General features: G+C 40.3%; 1 pseudogene; it reads right to left on the reverse strand.

Annotated features, from left to right (window-relative positions):
• Positions 1-1,002: 1,002 nt before the first annotated feature.
• On the reverse strand, positions 1,003-9,381 carry LOC118095644 (vomeronasal type-2 receptor 26-like; annotated as a pseudogene).
• Positions 9,382-9,939: the final 558 nt, after the last annotated feature.

Below are 9,939 nucleotides of genomic sequence, written 5' to 3' on the forward strand. Positions count from 1 at the left end.
CTGGCAGGCACATTATCTGGTGCAGTGACAGTGATGAAAATAACTCAGACAGATATTGGGGTTGGGTGAAATCAGTCCACATCTTTATTGACTACTGTGAAAGGTGGGGTTGGCATGGTACTGGGCCTAGGATCCAGCTCCTCATTCCACCAGTCGGTGCTGATGGAATGACACTCTTTTGGGGTTGGGAAATACCCAACCCCCCTCCCTAGCAGTCACTGGTGTGGTGTAAGCCACACATTCAGGAACTTGCCAGGCAACTGGAGTGAGAGATTCCCCTCTATACCTGCCCCTTCTTGAGCTACAGGCTTTTCTCCAGCTAGCTTGGTTCTGTTCCTCACAGAAGAAAACAGGGCAGGGAGAACAGATATACATTAAATTTGCATTAAGTTTCATGTTACTTACATTTCCCCAAATTTTGTACCCATTTCACTGAAATCTCGCTAAACTTGTCAATTAATATTCCAAGAAGTGGGAAAGGTTCACGCCACCTAGTTTTACCTTCTTCTTTTTTAGGTCTCTCTCTCACACACCCCAGGCATTATTGGGGAATCCCTGCAAATACTTTCAGAGATTTTATTATTTAAAACATCCTGGAAATTTTTCAAGAACAGGTGACCTTCTGATTGACCATTCATTGCTCAATGTTTCGTGTGGTAGATGGGGTGGAGGATTCCAGCAGCAAAAGGGACACCATCTATGAACTAATGGATTAACAGGCTCCCAAATACGAAATTGACCCCTTTGGTCATTCTCAGAATAAACTGGAAGTGACCATAGCATAAGAGGACTAAACACATCTTGGCAATCATCAGACCAGAACTCTTATGACACTGTTTCCCTTAATCAGAGTACTTTTTGGGCAGACCAGCTACATGGGCTGCTCTGTTAGCTTTGGAGGACAGTTCTGTTGGGTTGAGGCATCCTGAGAAGAAGATGAGATGAATACAAGAAGATTTAGTCCAGCTATGATTTGCTACATCAAATAGACTTGTTCATGCTTTAATTCTTTCTTATGATAAGCTGTCCCCTGCTGTTTAACTCTGGCCTCAGCAAAATGATATAACATTTGGGGAAGAAGATGCAGCCCAGTAACCCAAAGCTAGAGGCCAAAATAGAAAAGATCTCCACAGCCACCATGTACTTTCCCTTGGTACTTAAGTAGGTTGGAACAAAGGACAGCCACACACTGCAAAAGACCAACATGCTGAAGGTGATAAACTTGGCTTCATTAAAACTGTCTGGCAACTTCCTAGCTAGTGACCATGGCCAGCATTCCCATGAAGCCTAGGACACAGTAGAACATGGTAACTGATCCTTCATTACATTGCAGTACAATTTCTTTAGGCCCTGAGTGCTTGTCTAAATCAGGGAGTGGGGGAGCAACTATCAGCCAGGCACTACAAATTATCATTTGAATGAGGAGGCTGAAAAGAACAATGGGGATGGCCAGATTTCCCCCCACCCATCTCCTCATTCTAGACCCTGGCTTGGTAGCCATGAAAGCTAGAAGCACTATAGTTGTTTTTGCTAAGATGCAAGACACTGCTACCGAGAAGATCACTGCAAAAGCAGTTTGTCGAACGAGACAGGTTATTTTTGTGGGCTGGCCAATGAATAGCAAAGGACAAAGGAAGGAGAGAAGGAGGGCTAAGAGGAGAACATAGGTGAGGGTCCGATTGTTGGCTTTGACAATGGGAGTTTCTTTGTGCTTGATGAAGATCCTAAGCACCAAAAGTGTAGTGAAAGTCAATAAAAGAGCAAAAGTGACCAAACTGATACCCAGAGGTTCATGGTAAGACAGGAAGCTCATATCTTTTGGAAGACATATATCCTGGCCAATGTTTGGGTACTGATCTTCTGGACATTGAAAACAGTCATCCATGTCTAAAGAAAGAAAGAAAGAAAGAAAGAAAGAAAACATATTAATTGTACACTCTTAAGTGTCTGTGGTGGTAGGAGGGAAGATTTCCACAGACCTTTTGCTTTATATTCTACTTTTTTACTTGAAGTGTCTGTTGGCCCACACCGACTATGCCACACTGCCCCCACCCTGCACCCCCCCCACACACCTCTGACCATTCCTGACTCAGTGTCTTATCTGTGGATGTAATGGAAATTACTGTGTACTTTGTAGACTACTTCAGTAGTTTGGAATTAAATTAAATCTCAGCAGACTAGAATGGGTGGTTCCACACCTTCTGAATCTGCAGCTGTTACGCAGCTTATTTTAAGGGTGAATCTATGTGCATGGTAAAGGTGATCAGCTGTGGAATGGAAAAGAAGAAGGATTTTGATGAGAAAGTTCTGGCTCATGGTTTAAGCAGACCGGAACGTTTGTTTTAATCACAGAAAGGGCTCTGTTTCCTGGGCCTGGTGCTTGGTAAGGCTTTAGCTGAGATGAGAGCATGAATAGATAAAAGAATTCAAGACTCATTAGCAGCTCTGAGTGACCTTCTTGTATCTCCCTAAGAGGCTTGGGATCACATTAACCCCTAAAACAATGGAAAACATTTTCTTGCCAGATGCTTAACCCATCATTTATTAGTACAGAACGTATGTTGTGAGTGAATGCAGGGAGTGGATTTTTTAAAAAAATATTTACACGAACTATTTTCTTACAGGATTGTCCTGGATATAATATCCCAGATACCAGATTGATCACTACTAATATGCACTCTGGATTGGTAGGTATATGCTTCTTTTAAACTAAAAGACAATGTAGTTAGTCCGTGTGGAATATTGTACTAAGTTTTAATAGGAGGGCTTGTTGGGTATAGGTGGGTCGGTGTAGGGTGTAGGATTTGGCAATGGTTAAAGTGTAATTAAATTAAATCTTGCATAGTGCTGTTCTGTCTAGACCAAATTTAAAAGTTAATTTTTTTGTACTCTATTTCATATTCATTTAATGATTGCTCGCATATGCAGCTTCTCATTTCACCCTTCACCAAATTTTGCCCATGTAAAATGTGTTGTTGACTTCTGTTCAATATTAACATGTCCACACTTTCATAAGCTGAAGTATATTCATCATTCTGCTGATGTTTTAAAAAACATTTCTCCAAACAGCTTTTCATCTCACTGGCCCTGTTTGGTCACTACCTTCTTACCCATTTGGGCAAATTAAGAAACTCATATTCAACAGCCTTAAAAGGTAAAGGTAAAGGGACCCCTGACCATTAGGTCCAGTTGCGGACGACTCTGGGGTTGCGGTGTTCGTCTCGCTTTACTGGCCGAGGGAGCCGGCGTACAGCTTCCAGGTCATGTGGCCAGCATGACTAAGCCACTTCTGGCAAACCAGAGCAGCACATGGAAACGCCGTTTACCTTCCCGCCCAAGCAGTACTTATTTATCTACTTGCACTTGATGTGCTTTCAAACTGCTAGGTTGACAGGAGCAGGGACTGATCAATGGGAGCTCACCCCGTCATGGGGATTCAAACCACCGACCTTCTGATCGGCAAGCCTTACCATGTAACTAATAACAGTAGTGTCACAAGAAATCTAGGTCTTGTGACCATTTTCTGTAAGTAAAGATAGCCACATTGTGAAGTTGTCTTTTTTTCCTAGATATTACACAATGCCACTTAACATTACTTCCATTTTCTCCACTCAGGCTGTAGTATTTGTTTCATTCAATTGCCAATGGATCTCATTTAGATTTAGTAATGCTTAGTGAAGATCCATTGAAATGACTGGTACTTGTTTACGTGAATTCCCATGTATTCAAATGGATGTCTCGAAACATAACTAAATAATGATATAATAGTGTATAAAAACAGGTTTGTAGTTAAATTATAATGTATTTCTAATCAATTACCCGGGAATTGGGGCAATGTTTTGAACATCAAGGAAATCACTGTAAAACCACCCCCCACACATTGATATACATAACCAGATCAAAATCAACTATGAAATAGGTGGCATATACGTCAATATATAACATGTTTTAACTTTTCTTACCTTTCTGGTTGGAGATCTTTCCTTCTGGACATGGGAAGCAATCATAGCAACAAAATGGCTTCCCTTCCTTCTTTGTCCGACTATAACCTGAACGGCAATGATCATTACATAGAGAAATGGGCTGGGTCTGTTCATAAATGGCAGAATATAATGTTTTAAGTAATATCATGAATACTAGAGAGTATTGCAAATGCAGTGGGCTTTTAGATCTTCCACCATAACATATATATCACATCAATTCTCGAATCAGATGGTGGTAATGGTTGATGTAGAGAGATAATAGTACTTACTTATCCTGCCATCACTGGCATTGCTGAATAGTTTTCAGAAATGAAAAAAGGGTTTTAGCAAACAAACAAACAACCCCCCAAATAACAGAAAAGGAACATGTCTAATATTAATGGTAAAGGAGTTTCAGAGTGTTACCACTCTGAATGAATGATTCCTTGTGAGTGCAGAATGAACATTATGTGGCACATTAATATGTAACTACAACATAAATAGTTACAGGTAGGTAGCCGTGTTGGTCTGAGTCGAAGCAAAATAAAAAAATTCATTCAATAGCACCTTAAAGACCAACTAAGTTTTTATTTTGGTATGAGCTTTCGTGTGCATGCACACTTCTTCTATCTGAAGAAGTGTGCATGCACATGAAAGCTCATACCAAATAAAAACTTAGTTGGTCTTTAAGGTGCTACTGAAGGAATTTTTTTATTTTACAACATAAATGTACAGATTGAAAGCTGTAGTTTAAATAGGGCTCATTATATTTACAGAATATTGAGAAACAGCCACATAGGGAACTATCTTCTTGACTGTTGGGCTAATGGTGGAATGAACCCTGAAAAGTGCAGAGAACCCACCTGGTTAAATTGGCTGGGCCACACAATGGCATCCTCATGAATAGTAAATGATTTTTCCTGGGTACCCAGGGAGTCTATCTTCCCAATTTTGACTCTAAGAAAGGACTGATTTGGAAACATGAGCCAGTTTATAATGTCAAAGCCAGCAATTAATTTGCCATTTTCGTCAAAGTGCACCTTTTCTCCAGCACTGTTGTTAAATGAAATACTTCTGAGAATGTGATGGAGCTAAATAATGAAAATAAGAAGGGAGATTTATATATATATTCAAAATATTCAAAAATTCACATCACACAATGTGGTGAAAATACATGCAACAGAAAGGCTTGGGATTATGATCTCTTGAAAGCTTTGTGCAAGCTAATGTTAGAAACAGCAAAAGGTCACTTAAAACCCCACATCATGGAATATTGGCCACATCTGCACCCCTACTTTAACTTCCACTGTTTTGTGTTACACCAAAGAACCTTACGCATTGTAGACTTACCAAGAGAGCTTAATGCCTTTCTATCAAGAGACCTCTATTACCTTCAGACTGCAATGTGCATGATTTAAGTCTGTGGTATGGATGCACCTATTGTGGGGAGAGATATCATGGCTGGCAATGCTGCTGATGGCAGCCCTGTTGCTGTTTCTGGTATGGGCAAAACTAGCAATAAAATGAGGAGTTATACCCCCCCCCCCTGCTTTTTCCAGTAAGGCACCTGGGGAAGGGCTTTGGTTCAGTGGTAGAGTATATGCTTTGAATGCAGAAGGTTTCAGGTTTAATCCCAGGCAACTCCAAGTAGGGCTGGAAAAGGTTTTTGCCTGAAGTCCTGGGGAGTTTCTGTCAGTCAGTGGAGACAATACTGATCTACATGGACCAGTGGTCTGTACTCGGTATAAGACAATTTTCTATTCAATGACATTAATGCTTAAGGATTTTTTGATATCCTAACCCCAAAGTGGTGTTTTTAAAATAAAAAAACAGAATCTTAAAAACACACATTTCAAGCTCACTCTGTGCTAATAAATTCCAGATTGAATTGCAAAACATAACCAGACCTAAATGATATAGCTGAATAAAACAATAAAAGTCCAACAACTTGTTAATCTCATGGAAGTTTGAGAAAGCTCGTCCATTTCACCCCACCAAAATATATGGAGGTATCTTCAAGAAATTACCTGCCACGGTTGTGGATTTGGAAGCTCCCATCTTACTCCTTCTGCCATTCCCTTGTCCTTGAATTGGGACGAATGTCTGATGTGCAAAGCATGTGCCACTGCATAGACTGCATTGTAGATGTTGTAGCTATGGGCAGTCATTCTCATTTCAAAAACAGACACAGGAAGTGCCTCCATCTTCTCCTTCCCAGTGCAAATTTGCCTACCTATATTATCTGGCACAGAACTGGAGAATGAACAGTTAAGCGACTCTTCCCAAAAGTCCTTGATAAAACCACCTTCTTTTTCTGTGGTTGGGTTCCTGATCTGAAGAAACTCCTGGAAAGCTAGAAGTTCTATTGAGTGAATTGCAAGGGACAGAGAACCATGAAGGAAACTTATGTCCCAATTTCTTTGGAATGGAAATGATGTGATATCCATCTGGGCTGTCATGAACCAGACTTTACCCTTGGTTCTTATTGGTATATGCTCAAATTTTACAATCTGGGGTACCATTTTCAATACCATCATGGTCTGAATTTCTCCATGTACAACCACAGCATTCGTAGTGCTTCCCATAACAACATTGATAGTGTGAAAGCCCTCCTTCACCATGTCTGTGACACCACTGGAAGATGTTAGCTTTGGTAAAGTTTCTATGAAGTCAAAGCAGATGCCACTCTGAGAAAACATTGGAAGTACATTCTCTATAAACCCTTCTGTATTTTCTCCATCTTGAGAAACCACTCCAATCCATGTCCACTGGAAATGCAGCAATAACTGGATAATTCCTCTATATTGATGGTCCCCATTTGGAAACATCTGGTGGAAGAAAACTCCTTGAGACTTTTTATTCATGACTGGGGAAGAGCCATATATGAGCTAAGGATTTTTAAAAAGAAATGAGAGCGGAATAGTGATTTTTCAATATAAAACATTTGCTTGTGTGTATTTGTGTTCTCTGTGTGAATTTCTACTGAGAGGCTTCCCATATTGTGGTGATTATATTCAAACACCATCAGAAACCCAACCCATCCCTCAATATTTATATTAGGAGGCATTAATGTTAATGAAGGCCAATTGCTCCTATCAGTGGGAGACAATATAACATACTGTGGAACCTCGGTTTACGAAAACCTCGGTTTATGAATTTTCGGTTTACGAATGCTGCGGACCCATCTGGAACGGATTGATTCACTTTCCATTACTTTCAATGGGAAAGTTCGCTTCAGTTTATGAACGCTTCAGTTTATGAACAGACTTCCGGAACCAATGACACCCATGCTTCGGGTTAAGTACGCTTCAGGTTGAGTACTCTGTGGACCCGTCTGGAACGGATTAATCCACTTTCCATTACTTTCAATGGGAAAGCTCGCTTCAGTTTATGAACGCTTCAGTTTATGAACAGACTTCCGGAACCAATTGTGTTCATAAACCGAGGTACCACTGTAAAGGCATGGCTGAACCACTACCATAATATTGCAGAGATGAGTAGATTCAATCCTGTTGATACTGTTTTGCCAGCACATTCCCTGGAGGGAATTTGAACTAATATTTGCATTTGCTTGCTAAACAACAAAATTGATCTCAAAACTGCTCACAATCATGACAGCATTAATTTATTAAAAACATATTGCAATCACTATTACAATGCAAACTCACAGTGATTCAAAATCTCAGAACTAGTTGCTTAGCAGACCCCTGAACTTTGCAGGAGTGAATTCTCCAGTGATGAGTAAATGATACCATCATGCTAGTCTCCTTATTCTGTTCATTTCTGACAGGGACCATACTTGTTAACTAGACCTTACAGACTGCAGGATTCAATTTCTCCTAAAATACAGTACAAAACTTGGATGCAAATTTTGCCTAACATGCACATTTTTGCAAAACAATTTCACTAATACAATGTATTTTCAAGTTCTTTTTACTAACATGTACATTTTTATGCAAACATTTGGACACATTATTTAACTGGAGAACTGCTTTTCAAAATCCAGAGAAGTGGGAATTTCAAAGAATGGCTTCATTTCGTTTCATTTCATTTCATGTATTGCTTCTGAAGCGTGAATTTTGTGAAATTCAGGTGTGAATGTATTTAGATCTTACTTGTGGTATCTTGTAGGTAGACAGGATGGGTGCCATATGAAGACAGACATTAGAATTAGGTCCCCCAATGACTGCTATTGGAGTACTCTCAGCATCACATGTATAGTTAGGGATGGCCTTGGTCCTTCTTGAGAGAAGCTCCATTGAGGCTTCATAGGTCCAGCTTGCACTGAAATGGCTGTTATAAATGTGGAAGGCCAGGGTGATGTTGGGCAAGATCTGGGGAGTTTCATTTATCTCCTTTACAGCAAATGCCAAGGCCAGGATGTGCTGGTAGAGGTGAGTCAGCACCCTGTATTGAGAGTTACATGCTGCATCAAAGGTTATCTGCTTCAGATCAGAACATTGACTGCTTTTCAGTTCAGTATCCAGTTCAGATATTGTACAAAAATAGGTTGTAATCTCACATTTCACAGGTGTGTAAAAGAAGACTAGATCATGAAACAGTATGTGAATCAGTAGTGGTCACCCTACATATGCATGAACACACACACACACACACACACACACACACACACACACACAAGCAGATGTGTACAGACCCTCTCCCCACATTTTCACTGACTTGATCAGGTTAGTATGTGTGCAAGCAAGAATCCCTATAAGCAGAAAAATGGCTCCCTCTGTATTCATCAAATGATTAATATCAGCAGTGAACGTGTTCTCCCCCCCCACTGCCACGACTACTTAGACTTTAGTGGGGGGGGGCCTAAAAAATTAGTTGAATTTGGCATATGGGTTAGCTGCTCTGTCCTAGGAAATACACTACATCTTTCAAGAAGCATTATACCTCCACTTTTCCTTACCAGATTGAGTAAGCAAGGCCAATTTAAAGAGAATCTAAAAACTTAATGATCTGTTTACAATACCCCTATTTAAATCAGTTCCAGGAGTTCTGTCAAATCTCCCAAAGTGAAATGGAGAGAGAACACAAATATGATCTTTCCTAACACACTGTTTATTGCTATCTTGAGTTTACATAACTTCCAGAGGATGGGTTTAGATACCAGATTGCTGTCTGTATAAATGTAAGATCAAATGCAGTGGATGTAAAGAAATGAGGGTATAATTATTTGTCAGACCACTGGAACTAAATCCATGTGAAGTTCAACAGGTTATAAATTTCTTTAGGGTATAATTTGTTTGTTTGTTTGTTTTCTAGATTCAGGTACTTACATATGGTCACCTGAAAATTCATGAGATGGGTGTTTTTGAAAGGATAGGGTATCTGAAAATATGTAGATCTGAGAAATAATGCCAGCAATGATGAGGTCTCCTGACTGATAATATTTGTGAAGAATAGGAACAGGTTCTCTGATGGAACATTGAGGAATATGAAGAAACTTGCACATTCTCTGAACCAACAGTAAGAGCACTAGCAACCGAAACACTAACATCTTGTAAGGGATTGGTCATTTAGGCACAAGTTCACCTCTTCTGTTACTGCCATTCCCATGAGCCTGATCAGCAAAGCCTAACTCGAATGGTCACTCACACAGCTGATTCAAAGCCATACTGATGAGCCTCTGTATATCTATAGACCCAACCATGTATAGTTCATAGTTATTAATAAGACCCTCCAGTCTTAGTTTCATCATTTTGCATTTGGGCAGAAGAGATCCCTAAGGAAGAGGAGAATATGTAATTCTGAATAATTACAGGAGAGGTAATCACTTGCTTTGATTGCTTTGCTTCAGGTCCAGTATACCTGAAGGAGCGTCTCCACCCCCATTGTTCTGCCTGGACATTGAGGTCCATCACCGAGGGCCTTCTGGCGGTTCCCTCGTTGCGAGAAGCCAAGTTGCAGGGAACTAGGCAGATGGCCTTCTCGGTGGTGGCGCCTGACCTGTGGAACGCCCTCC

This window comes from Zootoca vivipara, chromosome 12 (genome assembly GCF_965207765.1).
Source record: "Zootoca vivipara chromosome 12, rZooViv2.hap1.1, whole genome shotgun sequence".
Taxonomy (NCBI): domain Eukaryota; kingdom Metazoa; phylum Chordata; class Lepidosauria; order Squamata; family Lacertidae; genus Zootoca; species Zootoca vivipara.